The 26,994-nt window shown below is 39.7% G+C and overlaps 1 protein-coding gene and 1 long non-coding RNA gene across 6 annotated transcripts in view; one reads left to right on the top strand and one right to left on the bottom strand.

The window, feature by feature from the left end:
- The window catches only part of LOC102156863, a 128,063-nt gene that overhangs the window by 17,057 nt on the left and 84,012 nt on the right, over positions 1 to 26,994 (bottom strand). For 3 of the 4 annotated variants that reach the window (XR_005374821.1, XR_005374822.1, XR_005374827.1), the window contains 2 exons: positions 14,382 to 14,464; positions 12,493 to 12,902 (listed from right to left, as the gene is read on the bottom strand). This is a non-coding gene — a long non-coding RNA (uncharacterized LOC102156863). Of the gene's footprint in view, positions 1 to 12,492; positions 12,903 to 14,381; positions 14,465 to 26,994 lie in introns of those variants that run through there. The other variant, XR_005374826.1, reaches the window with a different exon arrangement.
- Positions 1 to 26,994, top strand: part of SYNPR (synaptoporin) — a 290,161-nt gene that overhangs the window by 252,932 nt on the left and 10,235 nt on the right. The window lies entirely within an intron of this gene.

The following is a 26,994-nucleotide window of genomic DNA, read 5'->3' as shown; positions in this document are numbered from 1 at the left end:
AGGCACTTAAAACAACAGCAGGTGCTCATTAATGTGAGCCATTATTTTCATCAGCCTTATATTATTATCTACCCAACTGTCCATATTGTGCTTTCTATGTAGCTGGTGTTTATTACATCTCAATGGGCTGAAAACAAGTGGATAAGTGCAAACTCCACTGATTTTCTTATCTTGACAAATGCTTTGGAAGGCTTCCTATTGCACTGTTAACATCAACCCCCCTTTCATATTGTGTTTTATTCCTGAGCCTCCAAATTCAGCATAAGCTGCTATCATTACAGAAAATGCAATCAACCCTAAGATGGGGTTTCACACTGTCTGGCCTTTCTGTCACTCAGTTCCCCTCTCTTGGTTCTTCCACCCTCCAACTTGGCACTAAGATCTCATACTTTAGGGCAAAGAGGGGAAAGAACACAACCCCATTAAACTAACCAGGCTCCAGAGAACTGGAGCTTGAATCCCTTATCAGCTGGCAAGTCTGAAAATAGCAGGAAAGTGTGAAGAGCACACTTGTGTAACAGGAAGAAACTTGAGGAAATTTGATTGTTTGGGGGCATCCAACTGAGAAATAAAGTTCAGACTTTCACCCTCCTCCTATCATTTTTTTGAAAGTGATGAAATCTTCCCCTCCCCATTCCACCCCCACAATGCCAAAAATATCCTTACTATTTGCTAAGTTTATTTCTTTGATTCCAGAACAAGCAGACACTCACAAACATACACAGCTTTGGATTCACTGGGGCTCCCAACAGTTTAAGAATGCCTTGCACCAATACCCACGGTTCATTAAGCTTTCAAATAATTGGCACAAAGTCCAGAGCATGGATTTTTTTGCATCCCTCTTAACTCTTTCTCCCAGCTGGACATCTTCATTTCCATTGCTTATTAGTAGGACCCTAATCAAAGCCACAGAACCAAACAAGGAAATGCTTCAAAATTTGCCCTGGGAACACAAAGGAAGTGACTCTGGCTAAAAACTGCCTTGGATCCCCTATGAAGGATATGATTATTGAAAATACCTGAGACTTTGGCCAAGATATAATTTCACATTCACTTAACTCCTACCTATCTGAGACCTGTAACGTTTTTTTAGTTTTATTTATTTATTTATTTATGGGAGACAGAGAGAGAGAGAGAGAGAGGCAGAGACACAGGCAGAGGAAGAAACAGGCTCCATGCAGGGACCCCAGTGTGGGACTCCATCCCCGGACTCCAGGATCGTGCTCTGGGCTGAAGGCAGGCTCTAAACTGCTAAGCCACCCAGGCTGCCCTGAAACCTGTAACTTTGAATGTGCCTCCATGAGGTTCTGAAATGTCTAAGAAACATTTAATCAATTCATATGCTGTCTCAAGAAAAAAACAACTAAGGGGCACCTGGGCGGCCCAGTCACTTAAGGGTCTGACTCTTGATTTCAGCGCAGGACATGATCTCAGGGTCATGAGATCCAGCACCATGTCTGGCTCCACACTCAACTGAGAGTCTGCTTGAGATTCCCTCTCTTCCTCTGCCCTTCCCTCTGCTCACAATCTCTAAATTAATTAAATAAATAAATAAATAAATAAATAAATAAATAAATAAATAAAATCTTTTTTTAAAAAAAGAAATAAACAACTAAGCCTTAATTTTAATGAGTTTTATTTGTGGCTAAATTGACTAGGCATACCTATAGGCAGAAAAATATGTTGATATTTACAACCTAGGAATTACAAGACCAAAAACAATGAAATTATTACAGTGGAAAAATAACTTAGGAAAATGGCAGTGGAGGCTAGAGAAAAGCAGACTAAAATGTCTGGCATTTTACCACGGTGCTTACTGCCACCCCAGTTTTACTTGGATATAGGAAAATGAAAATCCAAGAATATCTATCAGCTTCTTAAGCACCCACTCTGTGCAAGGCATACAAGGACTGCAGTAGCATGAAATACACAAGTCCTCACCATAGGACAAGACAAAGACACATCAGGATAAAAGCACTTATAAAAATAAATATGCTTTATTATTACCAGTAATAGAGACGTCACATAGGAATCAACAAGAAAGAGCACATGCTATTCACTTGGGTGGTCAGAGAAGGTTTATGAAATCCATGAGACTTGGCAAAGAACAGAAACTAGCTGGAAGGAAGGGAAGATGTTTTGACTGGGTAAATGGCTTAAGCAAGAAGGATGTAGGTAAGTGTGGGGAATAATATAGTGGACATTTTTGACTTGCTAGTCAAAGAGTTTCACAAAAATTTCACAAACTGAAATTTGTGAATTTCTCTTTGTACTTGCTGGTTTGATTTGGGCTTCTGATACTTCTCAAATGAAGTGACTTTGACCTATATATAATGTGTAACTTTTCTTTAAAAAAAGCTATAAGAACTGATACATTGAAAGTAATTATAAGGTTTAAATTACAAATAGCTAAGCATATGGTAGATGCCTAATGATATTTATTCATAGGACCAGGAAAGAATAAAGTGGAATAACTCTGGTAGTACTTTTATATGCATTATTATAAAGAACTCTAGTTGTTTCTATTTGTATGGCTACATAATATTTCATTATATAGGGGTAACTAGTGAATTATTTATCCTATCTCTTGTTATCAGAGTTTGAATTTTCTCTCTCGCGAGCAATGCTGTGATAATTAGCCATGCACTGCAATCTTAACACATATTTTAAATCATTTCTTCAAGATAAAAGCCCTAAAATTTTCTTCCTAACTTTTAAAGTAGAAATTTCTTTAAATCTGTATAAAGCATATCCTTAGCAAATTTCTTCTTTTCTGAGTGAAAATTTGGATTCCAACTTTTGACTCTACCCTAGATCTTGCAATATTATTACTGTTGGAGAAAAGATCTCCCAAAAGGATCAGCAGAGAATTTTTCTTTCCAGAGAGGAAAACAATAACACAACTTGTCCTAAGGATGCTGCCACTAGCACATATGCTTTGAAACTTGAGATACTAAGGGGACATCAAAATTCAATTCAAGCCATATTTAAATAGGCAGAAGTGCAGGCTTTAATTACCAAGGAGAAATCCCCAAGACGGGCATTAATCTGCATGGCAGTGTGAGCTTAGTCCCATCACTGTGCTCTCTATACTCGTCCTTTGGCAGTATCCTTTCTCACTGGGGCTCAGTAAGTGAAGTTCAAGATCATTAATTGTTCCTCAGGCCACAAACAGAAGTAAACAAGAATACAGAAATTCCATGTGATAGGTTTTTAAAATAACGGAATGGCTTATAAGTTTCATCCTGGGGTTTCTCCAATGGCTGAAGTTCTCTTGGTGACAAGCCAGCAGCTGGTTGGGGAGCAGCAAGATTGGGAAGAGTCTTTGTCCAGTACTGTCTGCTGCCATCACCTCCTGAAGCCTCTGCATAAATCTGGTGGCTTTTTTCAAACCCCCATTTAAACTATTTCCCACAACTTGCCTTGTCTTGGTTTTTCCCACGTGCTCTGTAAATTGTTGACTTAGGATTGAAAAAAACCAAGACCAAACTACGTGGGATTACTATCCCTGTGTAGAAGCCCCACCTGTGCAGGCACCCATTCTATAAACAAACCCTCATGCCTTAAAGATTGGCACAGTTATGAGGAATGGGCTAGGTATGGGGCTGTGGGAAGGAGAGAATGTATTCATATTGGTTATATGTACTAAGACTTTTTTAAAAAGATTTATTTATTTATTAGAGAGAGAGAGAGGAAGCATGGGGGTGCACAAGTGGGGGGAGGGGCAGAGGGAGAGAATCTTCAAGCAGACTCCCTGCTGAGCACAGAGCCCAATGTGGGGCTCAATCCCATGACCCATGAGATTGTGACTGAGCTGAAAATCAAGAGTCCAATGCTCAACCTACTGAGCCACTCAGGCTCCTGTGTGGAGACTCTTAACAAAGGGGTCTCCTCCCTTCTGTCTTCCATTCTTCTAGCCATCACTTCAAAGGTCTCTGGCTTATGAAAATAAAGATGCACTCCCCACTCCAGCATTCAAGGCGGCTGTCCAAAACTATGACCCTTCCCCTATTCTTCAGAGCCATCTCCTTCCATCTCCTACAATCCCTTGTTTTAGCTAAAGTGGAGTCCTTACCAATTCCCTAAACTTGCTGTGTATATAACTATTTCTGCATAGCTACTGCATCTCTACCTGCCACTAGGAATGTTATCCTCACCTCCCCCATCTCAGCCTATCGAAGTTAGACTCATCACCAAAGACCCATTTCCAATACTGTCTGTTCCATGAAATATTCCTTTATATTTCATATCTACCTTCACCTCCCACACTTTCCATATTCCTTCAGATATATGAATTATTCCTCCTCAAACCTCCGTAGCTCTGTGTGAAAAAAAATTGGGGGGAACCCCGGGTGGCTCAGCAGTTTAGCGCCGCCTTCCGCCCAGGCTGATCCTGGAGACCCGGGATTGAGTCTCACATCGGGCTCCCCGCGTGGAGCCTGCTTCTCCTTCTGCCTGTGTCTCTGCCTCTCTCTCTCTTTCTCTCTCTCTCTCTCTCTCTGTCTCTCATGAATAAATAAATAAAATATTTTTTAAAAATTTTTGTATGAAAACCATTACTACCTGTACTTTAGGTAGACATGGTCTTACCTGATTTCCCCACTGAATATTAAATATCTGAAGGGCAAAGACTATTTCTAACACAGCCATAGTTTCCTAAAGTCAGAGTTAAAAGTGAAATTAATGACCTTCTAAGTTGGTCATCAAGAATAGGGTCTGTTATAATTCAGCACACATTAGTTGGGTTCCTCCTATGTGTCAGGAACTGTGGTCAACACTAGCTCCACAAAGCAAATGTCTGTGCCAAGAGAAATATGGGAAGGACTCCCAAAAGCTCCAGTTGGTGTGTGCATGGCTTTTTAACTAGAACTCCAATCGCCACACGTACTTGACTTTCAGTTTAGGCCAATCATACATCTATCTATCTGAGAGTTCCTCATACAACTGAAGGTCCTGGGATAGCAGTGCAAGTGGCACTTTCAGCTGTAGTTCAACTCAAAATCCCTCATTGATTCCTTCTACCTATTGAAACAGATTGCTCTAACAGGCCTTTATTTTCATCAAAATTCCACTTCTAACTATGGGTTGTTTTTTACGGGTTTTTTGGTACATGCTCTTAACTATGTCTTTTGCTACAAGATTATTCAGTCTCTTCTCCTATCTTAGGCATTGTTCTTGCAACAAAGACCCATGCTTGCTGACTTTGAGAAGGCATTATGCTAGGCACAGTCACCTAAGCCTACATCTCTCCATCCTCTTTTGTCCTCTCATTCTACAGTTTATCTCTCCAAAACAGAAATACCTTCTTTCCCCAAAGCTCTTGAATTAGGGAAAGAGGTCAGAAATTAAATGCTATCTCATCACTCTTGTTTAGAAATACAGAATCCCTATTGGTGTGTGAAAGTGGGGAATAGGAACCCACTTTTCACATCTAAAATTGAACAACAGTTAAGTAGAAGTGAAGGGATAGATTTAAATTAGAAAGACTATATTATATTAAATCAACCCAAATCAAAGCCGATTTCACTCTAGGAATTGTATGCGTGAAAAGGTGTAATTATAAAAACTTGATATTCTGCTGCCTTTATGCATATTCACTTTATGAACTTAGACCTCCAGAAGCCTCCTAGGACTGCTTCCCCATTTTTAATAAGTATTCAGAATGAAGCATTTCCTGAAGGAATTAAAGGAGGGAGGAGAGATTTTTTTTTTTTTCAAGCTTAGCAGCAACATTAAAACAAAGAAGCAGCTCTTCTGCTGAGTTTTGTGTCTGCTTTAAGAGTACTCCGAATAAAATGAATCTTTGGGGAATCAGTAGAGAAATTACGGTTTGGCAGTTAGGGGGACAACGGATCCATCAAGGAGAAAAAAAAATCTCACTATTAATTGCAAATTCTAAATAACATTAGTGGTTCTATGTGCAGTTGCTGGGAATACTTATTTTGAGAAAATAAGAGAGAGTTCCCAGAAGATTAAGTAACTTAAAGCCCAGGGCTACCAGCTGGATCATGTTCCAGTCATTAGGACACCATAATGGTCATCACAAAACCATCCCAGAGAGGAGCCAGCTGGGAATTAGCTCAGACTGGCCCATTCGTTCTATGTAGCTGCCAAACTCAGAATGGTACTCTGGGGTGTCATCACACTTTAGGGAGCCTAATAAGGTAGAGCGTCAGAGGGGCATGTGGGTGGCTCAGTTGGTTAAGCTTCTGCCTTCTGCTCAGGTCATGATCCCAGGACCCTGGGGTTGGGTCCTGTGTGAGGCTCCTTGCTCAGTAGGGAACCTGCTTCTCCCTCTCACTGCTTCTCATTTTCCCCACCCCGTCCCCCACTCATGCTCCATCTTACTATCTCTCTTTCAAATAAATAAAATCTTAAAAAAAAAAAAAAAGGTACAGCATCAGAACTGTTGAGGGACTGATTTTTTTTTACAGTATGTCCTACTTATTTTATTTTATTATTTTTTAATAATAAATTTATTTTTTATTGGTGTTCAATTTGCCAACATACAGAATAACACCCAGTGCTCATCCCGTCAAGAGGCAACACCCTTTTTGATCTCTTCTTAACCATTATCTCTTTCTTTATTTCACTGGGTGTAGGCTAAGCTTAGTCCAGGGACTGATTTTTTTTATGCCATTTCCTCTACCCCAAAAATAATAATGCTGTGAACTCTTCAGTTCTATGAATTTTTAAGAATGTAAAACTGCAGATGTAACCATGAATGCTGTGAGCAACTTTGAAATCATGACTCCTCTGTCCTCCATCTTACCGATGGAAGCCCAGAGAAGTTGTCACTTGCCTGAAGTCACACAGCCTGTTCTAGAAAGCTCCATCATCACCCAGTTCATCTGGGTCTACTAAGAAAGGCTGACGTGTGAATCAGGTTTATCTTGCCATCCGCCTTCCCATTATTCCATGTCAGTCTGGTTCAGGGCAGAGGCTGTGTGAAAGGCATATGTGGGTTGTGCTGTGAGTTTCTTTTTGTCCTCATTTACATCAAAACAATAGCTGACTTGGGGACAGGATGCCTCCTCTGAAGTTGAGATAGATTTAACTATGTTTTGCAAAGAACATTTACTTCTGAGACGGACCAGGTTTCAGGCTCCCGGGTGGGTACATCAGTTGGTGAAGCCATTAGTTGAATGTCAGGGCTTTTTTTTTCTTTTCCCTCCTAGAATCTGGGCTCTGCTTTCCCTGCTGTGGATGATGAATCTAAAATATTTATGTGGCTTTATAATGACTATTTAGCATTTAAGGCACCTGATATTTGCCAAAGTGCTAGACAATCAGTGTTTATTAACAGGAAAATAACTGCTAGAAAAATCTGTGCTGTGATATTTAGGAAGCAGATTCCTTTGTGGCTACATATGGTATTTCTGGGAACAATGTTGGGGCCAGTGATTCAGAGTAAAATTCATTTGTCAAATTCAGCCTAAGACCTCATACTTAAATTTCCCTCTAGTTTACTATAGACTTTGTTCCAATGATCCTGAAGAATAGCATAATACTATGTATTTTATTCACTAATCAAGTACTTATTGAGCATCAACTTGATGGTAAGGATGAAGAATTAATATGATTCTGTCCAAGTCTGGGTTAGGTGCTCCTCCCTTGATGCCTTGGGTCTAGACTTAATGAAAGCTTCTCAACGCTGGGATGGGAGCCAGGGCAGGGGTGAAATCTGGCAATGTCTGGACACATTTCTGGTTGTCACTACTGGAGGGGGTGTTACTGGCATGTAGTGGTAGAGACCTAGGATGGAGCACACAGGATGCCCCAGCACAATGAAGAATTATCTGGCCTAAAAATGTCAATAGTGCCAAGGTGGAGGAACCCTGTTGCAAGCTCTCTTACTCAGGCATATAATTGTTTGGGTACATCTCCGCCTCCCCGCTTAAGATCTTTGAGTGCAGAGATCGTGTCTTATTTCTCATCACATCCCAGCACCTAACACATATAATACAAAACTTAGGACATGCTGTTGAATGAATTCATGAAGACGGTATCCTATCCCTCTGGGAGCTCAACTCCATGATCTCTGGAATGGAGGTAGGTAAACAGGCAGTCTAGGGATAAAATGTGTCTGTCCTGAAAATACAATCAGATAAGAGCTATTTTCTGTGACCTTCTAATTTATCATCCAAACAGATATACTTCTGAAACGAATGTGAGCACTTTCAAGTCATTAAGGCAGGCATACGGGTGAAACCCTGCCACTGGCCTATCCTATACAAAACAGGCACACTTACAGCCCACATGTTACTGAGCAGCCACCATGAAGCAGGTGCCAGTTCTTTCTGGAATCCACTACCACACATGAGCTAAGTATTAGGTATATAAAGGATTTCATAGGGAGTTGGAAAGTTTATATTGCATGTTACAGTATAAAATGTTAATAGAAATAAGTAAGTAAAACTCTGTTAGAGGCTTGCTCTTCATTCCTAGACTCCATATCATGCCCACCCTCTGCCAAATGCTGTGAGGCCAACAGCTTCTTCCTCTGCTTCTTAAACCTTCCCCCACCGGCCTCTCCAGCTTTCTAAATTGTCCTTCTCCCATGATTCCCCTGCTGCTCCCCCCTTTTTTTAATCACAAAGGTGTAGCACTGTCCCAACTTCTATCTCTGCACCCACTAGCCTTGCCTTGCTCAGTCTCCAAGCAGTCCTCCCTGCCCAGGAATTAGTTAGAGATCATAAATACAATAACCTTTCCCAGATATGGTTCCCCTGGCTCCGAGCTCTGGGTGAGGTCTCTGTCATGCTGTGGCTACAGACAGCAGGGCTAGGCTAACCTCCCTGGGACTGTAGGGAAACGCTTTACAGAAGAAATATTATTCAGACTGTTGTCAGTTTATTCAAAGGAATTTTAATCATTAAACCCCTGAAAACATGAGAAAAAAGTCTGGACTTCAGGTTTCTTGGTAAGTGGAATTACTTCCAGCTGCCAGCATACTTTGTTGGGGAGAGGGAGAGGTCAGGAAGATCTTATGTAGAAACTTGCTCAAGAGTGAAGTAAATAACAGGTGTAAGTTTGTGACTTCTCCAGGCCTAGGCTTTGGAAGAGAGTTAACTTCTTATTTGTACTAAATTCTATTTCAGAGTTTGTTTATGATCTTTAATTTAATTACAGTGAAAATAAATATCTATTTCATTTTAATTCAGTGTCATGCTTTTGTCATGACCTAATATTAAGCACAATAAAGAGACTGTCTTTAACGTTAGGTAAAATAACATCCTTCATTCTGTCGTTCCATCTGATATACAACCACAGCAGAGAAATCCCCAGCTGAAACTCTCATGTGCTGTGTCTTCCTAAACTAGATTACGAAAATTCTCCTCGCCACAAGATCAACAGCATCCATCACCCTTATATAGATTTAGAGGTTTCACTACTTGATATGGGAGTTTGATATCAAGTGGACCTTTCAGAATAAAATGTTACTGGTATTTGATATTCTCCATTCCAGCTGGCTTTCTTCGAGTACACGAAACAAACACCAGATGGTAATTTGTATAAGGATAAGGGAACTGGTGCTAATTTTAGAAAGTTCTTGGCCATTTCCCTCACCCAAAGTTAGGAAGGGAATTCTCAGTTGAAATGACTTTCCAAGTTTCAAGAAGCAGCTGTCTGATTTTCTTAAAACTGTGCCATCATTCTGCTTAACAGTATGCCAGGCCAGACCACAGTATTCCATGCACAGAAAAATCTGCTCTCTAAATCTTTTTTTCCGGTCACTGGTAAACACACACCAACCAGGACAAAGGTGAGCCTCAGAAACCCTCTACCCATTGGCCCATTGACACTCCATTTACTCATTCACTCTACCCCTAACCACTCCCATGTTAGGTAATCAAACTGGTTGAACCAGTTTTTAATCTCTGCTCTAAACTGTCAGGTGGCAATCTCACCAAAAAGGCTTACTGGTGAGAGCTAAATGAAAGGTGTACTGATGCAGAGACTGGGCAAAGCCAGGCCTGTTGGCAATATGTGAGACAGATGGCTCTGCAAGTATGATTCTCACACTCGGTTGTAAGGTAAACTGTGAACCAGGGAGCAACAGGTGGCTGGTAAAGGCAATGCTTAAACGCTGTCTGCATGTTTACATTTAGCTCTTAGAGACTGAAATCATACTAATTGAATTCAACAAACAGTTACTGAGAAGTCATTATGTGCAACACACTGTGCTAAACTCTGAGGTCCAGAGAGGCTGAATTTCAGAGTCCTGGCTTTAGAGCTATTTGCTTCGCCCTGCCAAGAAGGAAGAACAAATTGTTATATAAGAAGAAAGGAAGAACAAGGGATTTATTCCAACCACAGAAACAGAATTTTTTTTTCCCTGAGGAGCAGAAGTTCTAATGTGAAAACAAAGGTTCAGTTTCTATGGCCAAATATGGTAGGAAGCTTCTTCCATTAGGAGGCAAGCAGAATGAGGAACAGAACACTGAAGAGGGCAGAGGGAGTGTGCTTTTGTGTGTGTGAGGCTGTGTATGGACACGTGTGAGTGAAGGTGTGTGATTTCAAAATCCTTTAGATGGGAGACCTTCTCATGGTCAGCACTGCTACCTTAAGTTCTGAGGTTCTCTTTGAGAGCCTTTTCTTTATTTAATCCTAAAATATGCGAGTTTTGAAGGTCATATCTTTTCCTTGCGCTCCCTGTTTCCACATTCTCATGATCTTTGAATTTCAGATCTGTACCCCATCTCCTTGCTACAATCCACAAATGGATGCCCTACACTCCTCAGTTTAACCTGTTTGAAAAGGAACTCCATCTCTGTCTCCTCCTAAACCTATTCTTTCTTCTGCAGCTATCAGCTTTACTAAAGACAAAAATCTGATGTTATACTGGTAGCCTCCTTAAGCTCCTCCTCCCTCCCCCTTCCTTTCTTTGGGGGTAGTGTAAGGTGGTGTTTGCCAGGCCAGGCCCTGGACTGGACAGATCTGGATGCAATTCTAGCTTAGCCATTCATCAGCCATGTTACCTACCTTGGGTCTCACTAGATTAGCAGTAATCGTGCCTTGGATAAACCTCATTGGCTACGATACTGCCACTGTGCAAAGCTGGGTCTCACTTGAAATGGGAGTGAAAATTCTTACCTCCTACGTTTTCTGTGAACTTTAAATGAAAACATGCATGCAAAGCCCTTGTTTTCATGCCTGGCACATAGTTAATGCTCAAATAGCTATTTGATGCCCTCACTAAGGGCATCAAGTTTATTTCCTTATATCTCTTGCTTGAATCTACTGCCACTTCCCCAAGCCAGTCTCTGTTGTCATCTCTTATCGAAAGCATGACCATGGTCTCCTACTCCTCCCCACATCCTTCCTCCAAATCCAATTTCCCTGGAGCAATAAATGTTGTACATTTGTTATCCCATCCTATAGAGAGTCTCTAACCTAAAAAGTATAAAACCACATTTGAGTCATTTCAAGAAAATTAATTAAAGCCTTCATTTCTCTAAATTGATGATCCCACCAGGCTCTCTCCAGTCTCAGAACCCTTCTCCCTCTGCCTGGAAGGTTCTTCCCACATATCCACCCAGCTGGTTGCCTTATTTTCCTCAGGTCTTTACTCAAAACCTACCTTCTTAATAAGATCTTCCTGGCCGCCCTCCCACTTCCTCATCATATCAGTTCCTACCCTTCTTTCCTGCATTATTTTTCCTCCATAATGCTTAACTACTACCCAAACTACTATGTACATGAGTTATTTACCTTGTTCATTGTTTCTCCACCTTACAGTACATTGTGCAAGGATTTTTGTCTGCTTTTGTCAACTACTGTATTCCTGGTATCTAAAAGGATACTTGACATGGTGGAAAATGAATGATCAGTAATGTTAACTGATTTTTTGTTTGTTTGTTTCTTTTGGTGTTTTTTATTGTCCTAGATGATCTGGTGAATTTTCCTAGTTCTCCTCTAAGTGCATACGTAATTTCAAATTGTTTTTGAGATGGGCTCCTCATATCTAGCTACAAAAATAAACAAACAAACAGTAAACTTGTTATCTGTCATTTTAAGGAAGAACGCTCTGGTAATTCTCCTTACTTTTGAATGCCAAGCATGACAGGGGGTGGCATGGGGGTGGAGGACTGTTCCATTTAAAAATTATTAAAAATGAATTATGAATTTTCATTTGAAAGGTCTTCCTATTCCTGCTTATAAATAGCTATTTGATGACTCAGTTGAGGTAGGAGCTCTCTAATGGCTAAAGTGAAATTAGTCTTCACATCCATTTTGTATTTAGAAACAAAGAACTTGGTGAATATCAGAAAAAGAAGACTTTTCTATTTTATTATTTTTTTATGAGCAAAGTTCATCAAAACCTCTTTAGAATAAAACTCACAGTTTTGAGCAAGTCCCACCTGTCTTGCAGAAAATATATATGTATTGATGATATTCAGGTGATTTAGCAAACACAATAGTTTCTGTGGGAAGGACTGTATTTCTTTCCCAAATTCATAGAATTAAGTGCTCCAGAGCAACTAAAAATATGACTCAGAAAAATACTTTATTAACTCAGATCCTAAGTAAGGATGTGGGGAGGGAAATGGCAGTGTGTAGATCTCAGATTAAGGAGAAAGGAAATAGCCACAAAAACCAGGCACACAATGTAATACAAGGGCCTTCAAAGGTAGCTGGTAGTTAGCTGGGCAACTGCTGCTTTGCCTCCCATACACCTAATGCAAATGCCAGCCTTTTAAACGGTCAAAACTATTTAGATTTAGTTACCACTCCGCAGTCTCTGGTCCTAAAAAGCCAGTGGGATTGTGCTCATTCTCATCAAGAAGATTGTCATCCAGCACATATAGTCTCACTTCCAGAAAGGCTTTACTTCTGCCATCAGTGATCTGCTTTGGAAAGTCATTCTTGACACGTAAGTCTCCTTGTGTCTAGTATATCTGGAGGCAATAATTTCAACAATTAATGTTTATTGAGTATTTGCCATACGTCAGATATGCATTGAGTATTTCATATGTTATATCTCATTTAATCCCCACAAAAGTTCTGAAAGATAGGTATTATCCCCCATTTTAGAGATGGGGGAACCAAGGCCGAGAGGGTTTAAGGATCTTGGCTAATGTCACATAATGAGTGAGCACTGAAGAATCCAGAACTGACTTTAGCACTGTAGCAGTTAACCACTGTGCTCAACTGTCCTTCTAAAGAATGACAAACAGAGAGTTGGGGAAGTGATAGGGAAGCGATCTCCAAGAAGCTTGTTTCTACCACCGCTCTGAGTATGGTCAGAAAGCTATGTACTAATCCAGAAAAAAGACTCAGGCAGTCTCTAGTAAAACTGACTCTTCATAAATTGCTTCAAAGGAACACTAGGTTGGGAACCATTCGTTTGAACCTTTTGGGCAAGATGAGGGTGTGGGAGTTGTCACTAAAACAAAACCAACAGAAAGACCTCATGGCCATTCCAAGCTAGCAACATAGCAGAGTCCACTGTAGGTGCTTATAGCATATGATCATTCAATATATGTGTTTATCAAAAAAAAAAAAAGAAAGAAAGAAAGAAAGAAAGAAAGAAAGAAAGAAAGAAAGAAAAAGAAGAAGGAAAAAACCAACAACACATACATACATGTATAAGAAAGATGTAGTGAAAAAGAAAAATACATTTCCAACCTGCAGGCTGTCTACTGCCATCCCATCAAAAAGCATCAGGAGAGGTGGGAAGGTGGCTCAGCGATTTAGCGCCACCTTCAGCCCAGGGCGTGATCCTGGAGACCCGGGATCGAGTCCCATGTCAGGCTCCCTGTATGGAGCCTGCTTCTCCCTCTGCCTGTGTCTCTGCCTCTCTCTCTCTCTGTGTCTTATGAATAAATAAATAAAAATCTTTATTAAAAAAAAAGCATCAGGAGGACAGAATGTTCTATCTCGGCTCCCTCAGAGTTCTCGCAGTGAGAGCATCTCCCTGAACGGAAGTAACCCCAATGTTGAAAGACACGTGTTTTTCATGTGTGTCTCCTAAACACAAGCCCACAATCTCACGCACAGACAAAAGTAAGAACACTGCGCACTCTGGGAGATTGAAAGGTTTATCAAAGATTATTTCAATTCTTGGGGATTTTCTCATTACAGAATGGTTTTAGACCCCATCCCCACCTGTTATGAATCAACTCTCATATTTCCAACACATTTTAAAAGGTAATTGTGATTGCAAGTGTAAATTTCTTTTTAACTTAAGCCACACACAATTACCTTCACAGGTACCATAATTTGGCTTTCACATTCTCTCAAAATCATCAAAATAAAGTACTTGCAAAATGTTTATTTCCCAGGTGTTTTCCAGTAGGCTAGATACTGTTTGCTGCAGTGCGTAAACAGAATGAGGGTGGTTCTCAAAAAATGGAACCGGGATATTGCATACTTACTTCCAGAACGGGGTGCAGCTTTCTTTGTGCTCTTTAAAAATGTTTTCTGTTTGGCTTCATTTTTGTAATAGTGAAAATGATTTCTGAAAAAGAAGGAATAATATTATGAGCCGCACTAAACAGGGGCAGCTCTGCAAACTGATAAGAGGTTATTACATCTTCAGCTAATTTTTGCAAATTTGTATGGAATCAAGGTCCTCTTGGTGACTAAGAATATCTTATATGGGACCTTTTCTTTTATAATAACTAGTTTCTTCCTCTCATCAACATGATGTAATATGGCATATAATGAGATCTCATTACAACATTTTAATATACCACAGGTCAAATGGTGCCCAAATAGGCTAACTTCTCCAGACCAGATTCTAATAATATGCATTTTAACTAAGTGCATATTATTGGACTTTTATCTGATAATGTTAGTCCTAATCCCCTGAAACTAGTTCCACAGGTTTCATTAAGCAGCTAGTTGAAGAAGAAGAAGGAGGAGAAAGAGAAGGAAAAGAAGAAAGGAAAGAGAAAACAGCATAGTTGTGTTTCTTCTTTATTTGTAGAAGAGATTTTTACTCTGCTATGTCTATTAGAAATAACACTGAAATAGGTGCTGCAGCAATTATAAAAATATATTTGACACTGCTTCAGTGAGGCATAGTCTTAGTGAAGCATTAATGACTGGAGGTCCAGGCTCTGGAGTCAAACTGTGTTTGTGTCCTGGTTTCACCACTTGCTAGCTGGGTGACCTTGGGCAATTTATTTAACCTCTCTGTACCTCTGTAGCCTCACTTGTTAATTGATGGTAATAATAGTGCTGACCTTATCACTAAGAATTAAATGAAGTTAACACTGAGTGCAGTGCCTGGTATATAGAAATCACTCAACAAATACTAGAAGAGAGAAAGTTAAGAAGAGAGCTACCTTAAAATTGAACTGGGAAGGGATCCCTGGGTGGCTCAGTGGTTTAGCACTTGCCTTCCGCCCAGGGCTTAATCCCGGGGTCTCGGGATCGAGTCCCACATTGGGCTCCCTGCTCCCTGCATGGAGCCTGATTCTCCCTCTGCCTGTGTCTCTGCCTCTCTCTCTCTCTCTCTGTGTGTGTGTCTCTCATGAATAAGTAAAATATATTTTAAAAATTGAACTGGGAAAATGAGACCCACCTCCATGAAACTGAGGCCAAATGGCAATGTATGCAAAACGGTATGAGAAAGCTCATTGAGAGTACGGCCGTGGAGGGCAGTGGAGCCAGAGCACATTAGGAAGTTTTTATGCAGGAATTTTCTTCATAGTCTAGGACCTTGTATCTCACAGTTTGTTCATGGACCAGAAGCCCTGGCATCACTTAGAAGTATGTTAGAAATGCAGACTCAGGCTCAGTCGGTGACTCAGTCAAGTAAGCACCTGACTCTTGCTTTTGGCTCAGATCATGATCTCAGGGTCGTGGGATTAAGCCCATTTCAGGCTCCACACTCAGCATGGAGTCTGCTGGCGGTTCTCTCTCCCTCCTTCTCCCTCTGTCCCTCCCCCCTAAAATAAATAAATAAATCAAAAAGAAGAGAAAGAAAGAAAGAAAGAAAGAAAGAAAGAAAGAAAGAAAGAAAGAAAGAAAGAAGAAGAAAGAAGAAAAGAAAGAAAGAAAGAAAGAAAGAAAGAAAGAAAGAAAGAAAGAAAGAAGAAAGAAAGAAAGAAAGAAAGAAAGAAAGAAAGAAAAAAAGAAAGAAATGCAGACTCTCAAACCTACTCCAGATCTACTGAGTGAGAATCTGCACAAAATCCTAGGAGATTCGTGGCACAGGACGTTAAGAAACCCCGCCCTAGAACACATCTCCCACCTCAAAGCTTTCGGGCCTGTCATTATTTCTTATCACACACATCAATGCTTATAAAAGAATAACACTGGGGAGAGGGAAACTCTACTCCCAAACACTCCCACTGTAAAAAAACTGTGAATGTTAAATTCTAACAGTTACATGTTGGAAATATGATAGAATTGACAAAAATAAGTGGAATCAGCTAAATAAAGCATGAAACATAAGTTATGATTCAATTAATATTTATGCCTAGACAGGGTAAAAATCACAAATATTTATTCATCCAGACTGAAAATGAAAACCAAGAAAACATATGAAGATTCTCTTTGGGAGGATTTGGGCAGGAGTCCCTGGTACCTTCAGAATTACAAAAACATGTATTCCCCTAGAATGTAGACATTTCACTTCCATAGTCGCCCTGCCCATCCTCCTCACACACACACCAGTCATGCAGTGTTTCAATGACTTACACTGTATATACAGCATACATTGCAGACAGACACTCACACACGCGACTTGTCACACTTCGACACTGCTTCATATCTGCTTTCTTTCTGTCCATAGGCCTCTGCTCAAATCTTGCCTACCAGAGAAAAGGAATCTTTAATCTAGAATAAATCTATGGGAAATGAGTTAAGAACAAAAGGGGAGAGTCAACGGTGAAAAGAGTAATATCTATCATTTGTCAGGTGCCTTGTTGTACAAGACACTGTCCCATAGATTAGCCTTTTGTGTTTTTTCATTCCTCCAATAACTCTCTAGAACAGGCTGTTAATTCTCTACTATTTCAATTGAGGGAATAAAGGCCTATCAGGTCAAATAAACTATCAAAAGCTATTCTGTGAAGGAGGACCTGGGTGGCTAAGTTGGTTAAGCATCTGACTAATAATGATTTGGGCTCAGGTCATGATCTCAGGGTCATGAGATTGAGCCCCGAATTGGGCTCTGTATTGGGCATGGAGCCTGCTTAAGATTCTCTCTCCCCCTCCTTCTGCCCCTCCCTGCCCTCCTCTGAAAAGGGGGGGAAACCATCTATGCATCTGAGAAGCAGCATAACTGAGACTCGAACCCCTAAACTGAGACAGAGTAAAGCCAAAGCCTATGAATCCAGTAGCCATCTTTCTGAGGAATGGCTTCTACTTTGTAATTCAAATGTAATATTTTCCCTCACTTTCACTTGGTATGATGAGTGGCGAAGTGGCAAAGGAATTTTCCAAAGTCAGAGTAAATTTAAGCTGTGGATGGTGCAGGATAATTTCCTTCTTGGTATTTTAGAAGTTCTTCATTTTAACCATCTGTTGCGAGCTGACAGATGGGTTGATATGTGACAGAATAATGGGTCTTCAATTCTAGGAAGGCATAAGGAATGCTTAAAAAAATAGCAGCTCTTTTCATGAACCTAGCTGTGCTAACACTTGCTCACTTGCAAAAAAAAAAAAAAAAATTGGTGGGAGGGAAGTGTGAAATATAATCATAATCATTCCCCTAAACAGAAAGTTTCTCGCAATTGCCAAAGGTCAAATCCAGTAAAATATGCCTATTCTAAAATTATGCTAACGTTTCTAAATCCAGTCATGTGTAAAAGGGCATATGGGAGGGAAGGGATAATATATATAAGTAAAATAATAAAAACTCCAAAAACCCTTCTTCCAGCTATTTAATTTTCTTTTTTATAGGCAGCCAGTGTCATGAATTTCTTATATCTTTGAGATAACTTAGGAGACATGCAGATTTTGGAAATCCAGATGATTTCCAAGTGACAATGCCAAATGTGAGCTCTCTGTCCTTTCTTCTCCCATGCAGTGGATATATCTGAGATGTCGTATGTACAGCAGACATTTGGCTAGGCATTAGGGACACAGGTGGTTAAGTCCCCAAGGAACCTACAATCCAGTGAATGAAACCATGTGAAAATAATTTAAATAACACATACTATATAGTTTCTGAGAACGTAACGATGATCAAGGCATTCACTGATCATAGCAGTGGTTCATTCTCCAGGCAGAAGTTCCTCAAGTGGCCTTCCAGGTCTTAACACGATGATTCCAGTTCTTTTCCAATCATGTAGAGCAACCAGATGAAATATTCACGCATTCACATCTGGTTGTTGCCAAAACCCCTCAATGATGCCAAATAGGTTTGAAGCTGTACCCACAAAGAACCAGTGGATCAAACTTTAGACTGCATTAGCAAAATTTTAGCCATATGCATTGAACCTCAGCAGAGTGAATCTATTTTCAAAAGAACATCAATATACAGATTGAAAAAAATAAGTCATTACAGCTGAATTCATGGTCCAGTGTCACTGACAAAAAGAGCCCATGTCATTTGAAGATTGTATCATCTTCACCACCATCATCATCCCAACCATTAATGCAACAATTAAAATATTCCAGTCTCAATGCTTCATATTTTAATTTAATTTAATCCTCACAACAATCCTCTGAGGTAGGCTTACATGTTACAGATGTGAACACTGAATCCCAGAGAATTTTAAATCCATGATCAGGTTTGCTCTTATTGCATTATTTCCAGCCATGCATAGCAACTCTTCTAAATCTTATCTGGGAGATATCAGTGCTGTAGAATAGTAAGTTAATAATAGGATTATGTTTTCAAAGGAGTATTTGACAGCCTAGATTTATCTCGACAGTTCCTTCCCACTCTAATATTATGTAATTCTAAAGGAGGAAGATGTGCTTTCTTTCCACTTGCAGGGAAGATGATGGCAAAAGAATACGGAGCAGAGACCAGAGAACAGCTGACTTGGTTCAAAAGGTGGCACCTGAAAGGTCTGCCAGTATTTTCTGAGTCAAAATTTCTCAGAGTAGCTTACTTGACATGATTTCCTATAAAATGCATCCATTTTTAAATATAGGTTGGAGGGGAACCTAAAAATATTTAGACAAATGAAGAAATTACTTTGGATATCTGATATTTTTACTATCCATCCCTCTATTACTTGCCACTGTACCTTTTTCTCTCCGAAAAAGGTAGTTGTGTATCATCTGTTTTTTAAAAAGTGTGTGGTGTTTCTGTGTGTCTGTGGTTCCACGTGTGTGTGTGTGTATGTGTGTGTGTGTGTATGCAACTCCCAAGTTTTATATATAAAAAACTGTGATGGAGTAGGTTTTTTTTTTTCAAGTTTGTTTATTTAATCTAAGTAATGTCTACCCCCAATGTGGGGCTCAAACTCATAACCTTGAAATCAAAAGTCACATGCTCTTCCGACTGAGCCAGCCAGGCGTGTAGTGAAGTAGTTTTGATCACACAGTGAGAGGACATTCTAGCCCAGCTAGAGTCCAAACCTAACTGCCTTTGACTCCAAGCCTCCCCCCACGTCTCCTGTATGCCACACTTCCTCCAGATGTTTCATCTATACACTGCTTGGCATCTGGCATTTTCCAGATATGTTTACAATGCCCAGATGCTTTATGTCAAGTAGACAAAGCTGGTGGATAATTGACTAAATCTTAGCATTTTTACCTAGCTGATTCAATGGCAGCCCCAAAAATACTTTGGAAATGCTTAAAAAAACCATAAAAATAAAAAATATTGCTAAGATGATCAATAAGTGTCTCCAAATTGCCAGATTCATCCTTGACTCACAATGCAAATGTGATTTGTTTTTCCCTTGAGTTATTTTTAAGACGTCCAAACTGATTTCAACAATTGACTCACCTCTGGTCTAAGACTTGAGCATCTTACTTGTTTTCTGTACTTACTGGTAGATGTGTCAAAACCAGTAACCAATCATTTGGAGATAATGCTGTTTTCTGTATAAGTTAGCAACTCACCTGGAAACAGTTAACAACCCTGTAGCTAGACTTAGGAATTTCTAAGAGCCTGAGGATCCAGAAAGGCAGAAATCCTCTTCTGCCACCACTTAGATGCCTCTTTGGTGATTGTTTGGCTTTCCAAGAGGAAGAGGATTGCAGCTGAGCAAGTGCAGAGAGCCAATAGCCTCAGCAGACATGCAAGCCACCAAAATTCTCAATAATCAAGCACTCTTTCCCTCCTCTTAAGCCTTTAACCAAGCACTCTTTCCATCCTTTTAAGCCTTTCTCTGCTAGCAGAATGACTCAATAAATCTTCCTGGTCTTGACCAATGTCAACGTGCATACTTCTTGGGCGTGTAGTATAAGCAGGTAGTAGAAGTTTGGGTTTCTCAGACCAAAACGCCCTCTAGGCACCAATTCATAGACCATCCAGGTAAGTCATTTTGTTATGTCTTTATTATTCCACATGTGTTGAAAACCATCCAAGGGACAAACCTAAAAGGATTCTGAACGCAACCAGATCCATGCAGCTTTCCCTGCTCCCCTAGACTAACTAGTGCTACTCATTTTTTTGTTTGTTTCCAAAACACCAAGTCCTTTTCCTAAAAAGCCATTATCATCATCTGCAATTACCTATTCTTCTGTGATTATTTGAGCACAGTCTCTCCTCCAACAGATGAATACTGGAATCATGTCTGTTTTTATTAATTACCGTATTCCAAAGACCAGGCACAGGTCGGTTCTTATTGGAGATTTGTTGAATAAATTAATGAACCCACCTGATTTATTTGACCCTCAAAACCCATTGAATAATACCAATATACTTTTCTATGCTGTTATATATCCAATTATACAAAGAATTTTCCTCTACCTCGTGTGTGTGTGTGTGTGTGTGTGTGTGTGTGAAAATTCACTGGAGGCTTAATATGTGTCATTAACTAGTTCAGGCATCCTTGGCAAAAACACTGTGAAAACATGTTATTATTGCTCCTTTTTACAGATAGGAAAACTGAGGCTTCATTGAGTCCCAAAGCTAGTTAGTAAGAGTTGAGATTTGAGCCCAGGCTGACTGATTCCAAAGACAATAGACTTAACCATTATGTGATGCTTTCTTTTCTAAAACCCTATATATAATGAGACCTACCTCACAAATCCTTAATGAAGATTAAATGGAATAATGTATATGAAGGCCTTAGCACAGTGTGTGGCTCAAAGTAAGCACTGAATCAAGCAGTTGAATAGTTAGCAAATATTACAAACAATACTGCTACTATTATTACTAATTTATTTTGAACAGTTACTAATCTTCTAATATTACTATGAACTTGTTTTGAAAGGTTTGTGCTATTTGTGGTGAAAAGGTTAGGCAGGGTCAATTAGATATCAAATCAGTTTTTTAAGGGGTGTTCTTAATATTGATTTACAACAACACTGCAGCAAGCTAGTGAAGACTGTCCATTCTGAGGTTGTCAAATAGCCAAGAGTACTTCCTTCTTGCACAAAGATTATGAAATCAATTGTGTATGACTAAGCTAAAAGGAGAGAGGCAGAGGATCTTTTAAAAAGTCTTCTTTTCACAACAAAAGTTAAAAACAAGAAACAGACGGCCCCAGTTCCACAGCTGAGCAACCACAAGTCAACTGATGAAGTTCTCTGAAGAACAAGAGAAAGTGCTGTGTGCCAATCACAATCAAATTTAACTTAAGAGGAAAAGAAATAAAATCTTACGTTGATTCTCAAGCATAAGGTAGAACTCTTCACACATGAAACAAGATGACTGATTACTATCCGGCCCCTAGAACAGATGATCAGCATCCACTACCTCTCTCTTTTTGCAAAATTTTGATTAATTGATGGTGTGACAATAGTGCATCTTACAGTAATAACATAAAACAATCAGATAGTGAAGAGAAAGGAAAAATGCAAACCACTTGAGGACTGATTCCCTCCTGCCCCTACTCTATTTATTGAACAGTACCTATCCTATAGTGGGAAGATAATAACTATTGGGCAAGTGATTAGGAAAAGGAACTGATAGAGCAATGGACAAATGAAGAAATGAATGGGATTTGGAGTCCAACTGATCTGGCTTTGGTATGCAGTTCCTCTACTTGCTACCCTAAGCACTTTTCCTCTATTAATAAAACAAAAACAAAAACAAAAAAACTAAGAGCTACTTTGCAGGACTGAGGTAAGGAAAAATTGAGGTGCAATATGGAAAACTTTTTAAGACCATGCCTGACACATATTGGGCCCCCCATTAAAACAACTTTGGAATATAATGAAGTTCACCCTCCAGCAAGGGACACCAACTTTGGAGCTCAGCAAACCTTGTTTGCAAATGGAGCTTCGCAACTTAATGAATCTGAAAACTCTTGCAACTCACTTCATCTTTCCGAACCTTGATTTTCTCATCCGTAAAGTGAGGTAAATAATAGTGGTCTCAAAGTGCTATTAGGCCAATTAAAGGAATGATGTATCTGATACATAGTATATCATATCAGATACATAGTGTCTGATACATAGTAACCCTCCAAAATGCTAGCCTTAAGTATTAATATTGCAACTTAATTTTTATTATGAGTCAATAAAGTCATGGGCCTTTAAAAGCAATTGAGCTTTTTATAATAGATTAAGAACCCAGATTCTGGAGCCAAAATCCTTGGCTATAAATCCGGGCTCTGTATCTTTCAAGCTGGAGTTAAGTAATTTATCCCATCTGGAAAGTGGAACTGTGTATTTCATCCCATTTCACCAGCCACCATCCTGCACCTATCTTGAGAATAGAGGGGTCAAGTCAGATTTTCCCCTACATTTAGTGTAAAATGCAGTCCCCAGTGTCCCTGTGGTCCATCTCATCCTGTGGTCTGCCAATATGGAAGGCCCAAGCCTCCTTGGTCCCACTGGTCTGCCTTCAGACCTCTACCAGACCACTGGGGCCATGCACTGGACTCCTATATCAACCCACATATGGGATCCTATAGGCCAGGAGAGACATGAGAGGCATGCTGACCTTGGGAAAACTAGGCTAGAGATGGCTACTAGGGTCATCTCAGGCCAAGTTCCAAGAGAAAATGTGACATCCATGACCCCAAACAGGAGAAGGAGCATCACTCTTACTGTGGATGGACTTGTACTTCCATTTGTTAACTGTGGTTTAAAGCTGAGCTAACACAGTAGCAATAGCAATGTGGCTACTGGACAGCTGAAAGGTGAGTGATACAAATTGAGCTGTGCTATAGTACCCACCAGATTTCAAAGACTTCATACAAAAAAAAAGTAAAATATCTTATTCATAATTTTATATATCCAATTTTATTATATAAATACATATACTGTCTTAATATAATTAATTGCACCATTTTTTTTTTGCTTTTTTTTATGGAACTACTAAGAAACTTAAAATTACATATATGATTCACATTTCTGGCTCACCTTCTGTTAGAAAGCACTGACCTAGTTTCAGCATTCCCTCCTCAGGATGGGGCCTTATAGGCCTTTTCCAACGTCAGCCATTCTCTACCCTGCTTCTGTCACCTAAACCATGAATTATTTGCTATTGTTCTTTTAAAATTATTTGCTTAAACTTAAACACAATGTCATTTTGAAGAAAACCCTGTACCACTACCGGATACAGAAATCTAGCATTATTTGTCATAATTAGAAAATAAACATAGAAATGAATCAATGGAAAGTAAAGAGTACTGTATTCCAGCCAGGCACTATTGCTTACATGAAGGCTCTAAGCCTGGGGCCAATTTTCTTTGATAAATAAGTGTTAAATATTTGTTAAATAGATGTTAGCGACAGATTAGCACCCAGCTGAGACTTTCTTATTTACTCCTCAGATTGAAAGAGAATTGTGAAGAAAAATGCCTTTCTCAGCGTTAGGGAGCCCAATGTTATTTATTTCTATGACTGTGTTCCACAGTAATGGATAACTCAAACTCGAGAAAGCATGGGCATAATGGAAAAATCACTCACTAAACATGGTGCCCAATGCCATGCATTCAAATCCCAGCTGTGACAACTGGGACACATCACTTAACTTCCCTGCATCTGTAAAATGGATATAATTATCTTCACCCTCTTGCAATTATTGTGAACATCAAATGATCTTCTGCTACATCATGTTAAAAACTGAAGACATTCTCCAGAAGTCAGAGGTCACTATCATTCATCTTTCAAATGAAATAATAAAATAAACCTGCGAGTGGACAAGAAGTTATTCTACTCAGACACTGTTTAGCTCTTCTCTCTTCCAGCACAAATTCCAAGCTCTGTCCTAAACTGAGCCTCTATCTTACTGTTTGATTCTGTGTTTCCTCATTCACAGCTTCATCCCAGGATTCCTGAAATCTGACTTAGCAAAACAAATCCAGTTACACCGGGGGTAAGGGTGACTCGTTGGACTGCCCTGTTTCTGATATAGGCTCTTGGCAGAGGTGTCAGCCACAGAATAAATAGCAAAGCCACGGAGGAGGCAAAACAGATAATACTATCATTGGAGTTGAAGTACCGAGATATTTGCTACTAAATAGAAATAGGAGAATTGACTATTCTACCAATATCTAGTGTGCCACTTTCGAGGAAGATAGAGACAGGTTTACCTCCTTCTAAAAGATTCAGTTCTCCGTCACCAAAGATGATTCCTTCCTATGCCCCAGGGTGATCCATGACAAGCATCTTTAATATATTAAATTACATTCTAGTATGAAAATAAGTTTGCTAACAATAAATTAGAAGTGAGGGCAACAAAACACAGGCAGCTAATGAAGTGGAAACCACCCAGCCAGCCATTAAGCCGGGCTGCTCCCTCTGTTGAGGAGGCTATGTTCTTGGATCACTGAACACACACTTAAAACATACTGCAGAAACACTACCAGGTAGCATGGCAGTGTTCTCTCAATACAGAGTGTCAATGTTCTTTAGGTACAGAGTGAGACCAATAGCTCAGAGCATCTTTTATAAAACACTTAATGAACCTCAGGCAAATCCACTTATCCCTCTCAGCCGCAGTTATGGGTTGTTGTTTTTTTTAAATCTGTAATATGGGGCTAATAACTTCCTCTGACTACTTTTTGGGGTTTTATTGGGACCACAGAGACCCCAAGTGTGAGAGGTTTTTTTTTTTTTTTGAACCATAAAAGCACTCTAATGAGTGCTCCCCACTGTATGAGAATAAAGAACACAAGCAAAACCAGCAGGAGGTAGCTTCAAAGGGTTAATGTATGCACATAATAACCTAGCAGTAAATTTACAAATTTTCCTCTGGACTTTCTTCCCTGCACGCTATTTCTGTTAGACAGACGTGGGGCAGCAACATTTATAAACAACCAGGTCCTTGTCTGCACCTTCACAAGAGCATTCCCTCTCAAGTGCAAGGCATTTACCTCTCCTGATACAGAAGATGGAGTAGGTAGACCATTAATATGGCGTTAATGCCAAGAGAGTTATTCTATATTCTATTTCACTTCAGGTCCTCTAGTTAGGTCATGCTAGCATTTCCTTAATATCCCTCTGACGCTTGCTAATCTCCCTTTTAACAAAAAGATCCTAGGCTCTAAAGCCTTGGGCAAACATCCCCAGCTAGAGTTTAAGGTATTTTGTTTCCACCGTAGAGCACTAATGTTTGCAATTCCTTTCTATCTATGACAAGTTGTATTGGTTTGACATTATAGTACACACATAATTTCCATTTAAGATGACCTTATTTATGTAAAAAGGGAAATTCGCTTTAAATGCAATATGAAACGATAACACAAGAGTATATGGATAAAATAAAAATTGTTTAGGTAGTACCAAAATGACTAAAAGGACATCAGCTGAGGTAATTGTGTACATAAAACACACCAAAGAGCATCTTTTCCCCGAGCTTTTTAGGAGGTTCATGGTACCTGCAGTAATCAAGCCAGGCATTAATTATAGGTATTTTCCCTGTCTCTGCTTCAGTTTTCTCATAAGAAAAGTAGGACTAACATCAAGTACCTATGTTGTAGGATTAATGATGTCTGTAAGTGCTTAACAGAGTGCCTGGCATATAGGAAATGCATGGTGAACACGGGTGACCACAGCTGTGTTGAGGCTCCAGAGACAACTTCTAGTTGGGGACAGCTCCTGGTGGACGCCCTGCCCACTGAGCTCTAGCAGGGTTTAGCTAATGGGAGCCTCAGCAGGAGATTGGAAGGGAGGAACATGGGTCAAAGATTTACTCACACATCACACTCCCAGCAAGTGGCCTCTAACTCAGGCTCAGTGCCAAAGCCAAAAATCTTAAAAAGTTCAGGCTAACATATTCTATATCTAGAACTTCTTACATAATCTCCTCATCTTCACACTTTGCTTAGTTGTGGAAAACCATTCGAGACTTACTTTCTGAAACCATTTGCTGTGAAACTCTCAAATCTAATGACATTTATTATTTGATCTAATTATAAATCCTGATGCTGCTGTAAGGACAAAGAACCATCTGAAGTTCTGTCAATCAATGTCTTGATCACATTGCCACTTTGATTTTATTTGGTGTAATTTAAAAAAAAAAGTATATTCAAAAATATGTAAGCTTAGGGGCACTTGGGTGGTGCAGCTGAAGTGTTTGACTCCGGGTTTCGGTTGGGGTCCTGCTCTCACTCAGGGTCATGAGATGGAGCCAGACGTCAGGCTTAGCATGGGGTCTGCTTGGGATTCTCTCTCTCTCTCTCCCTCAACCCCTCCCACTCATGCTCTCTCTCTCTCTCTCTCAAATAAATAAATAAATCTTTTTAAAAAGTACATAAGCCTATATAAAACAAAAATCATCTCTAATCCTACGACCACCACTTGGTAAACTCTTACACAATGTTATAAACATAAATGTAGATATCTTATCAAAATTGGGGCCATTTTGTATATCTCTTCCTTCTTTCCTTCATTCTTTCAATAGACATTGACGGTAACTCTTGTGCCAAGACCCAGCAATGAGCAAGGTCCTTGCTGTCAGTGAGCTGACATCTTACTGGGAGAAATAGGCAAACAAACAAACAAAAATGT

The sequence above is a fragment of the Canis lupus genome, chromosome 20 (assembly GCF_011100685.1).
Source record: "Canis lupus familiaris isolate Mischka breed German Shepherd chromosome 20, alternate assembly UU_Cfam_GSD_1.0, whole genome shotgun sequence".
In the NCBI taxonomy this organism is placed as follows: domain Eukaryota; kingdom Metazoa; phylum Chordata; class Mammalia; order Carnivora; family Canidae; genus Canis; species Canis lupus.
Note: the sequence above shows the minus strand (reverse complement) of the source record. Positions and strands in the feature narration are given on the sequence as shown.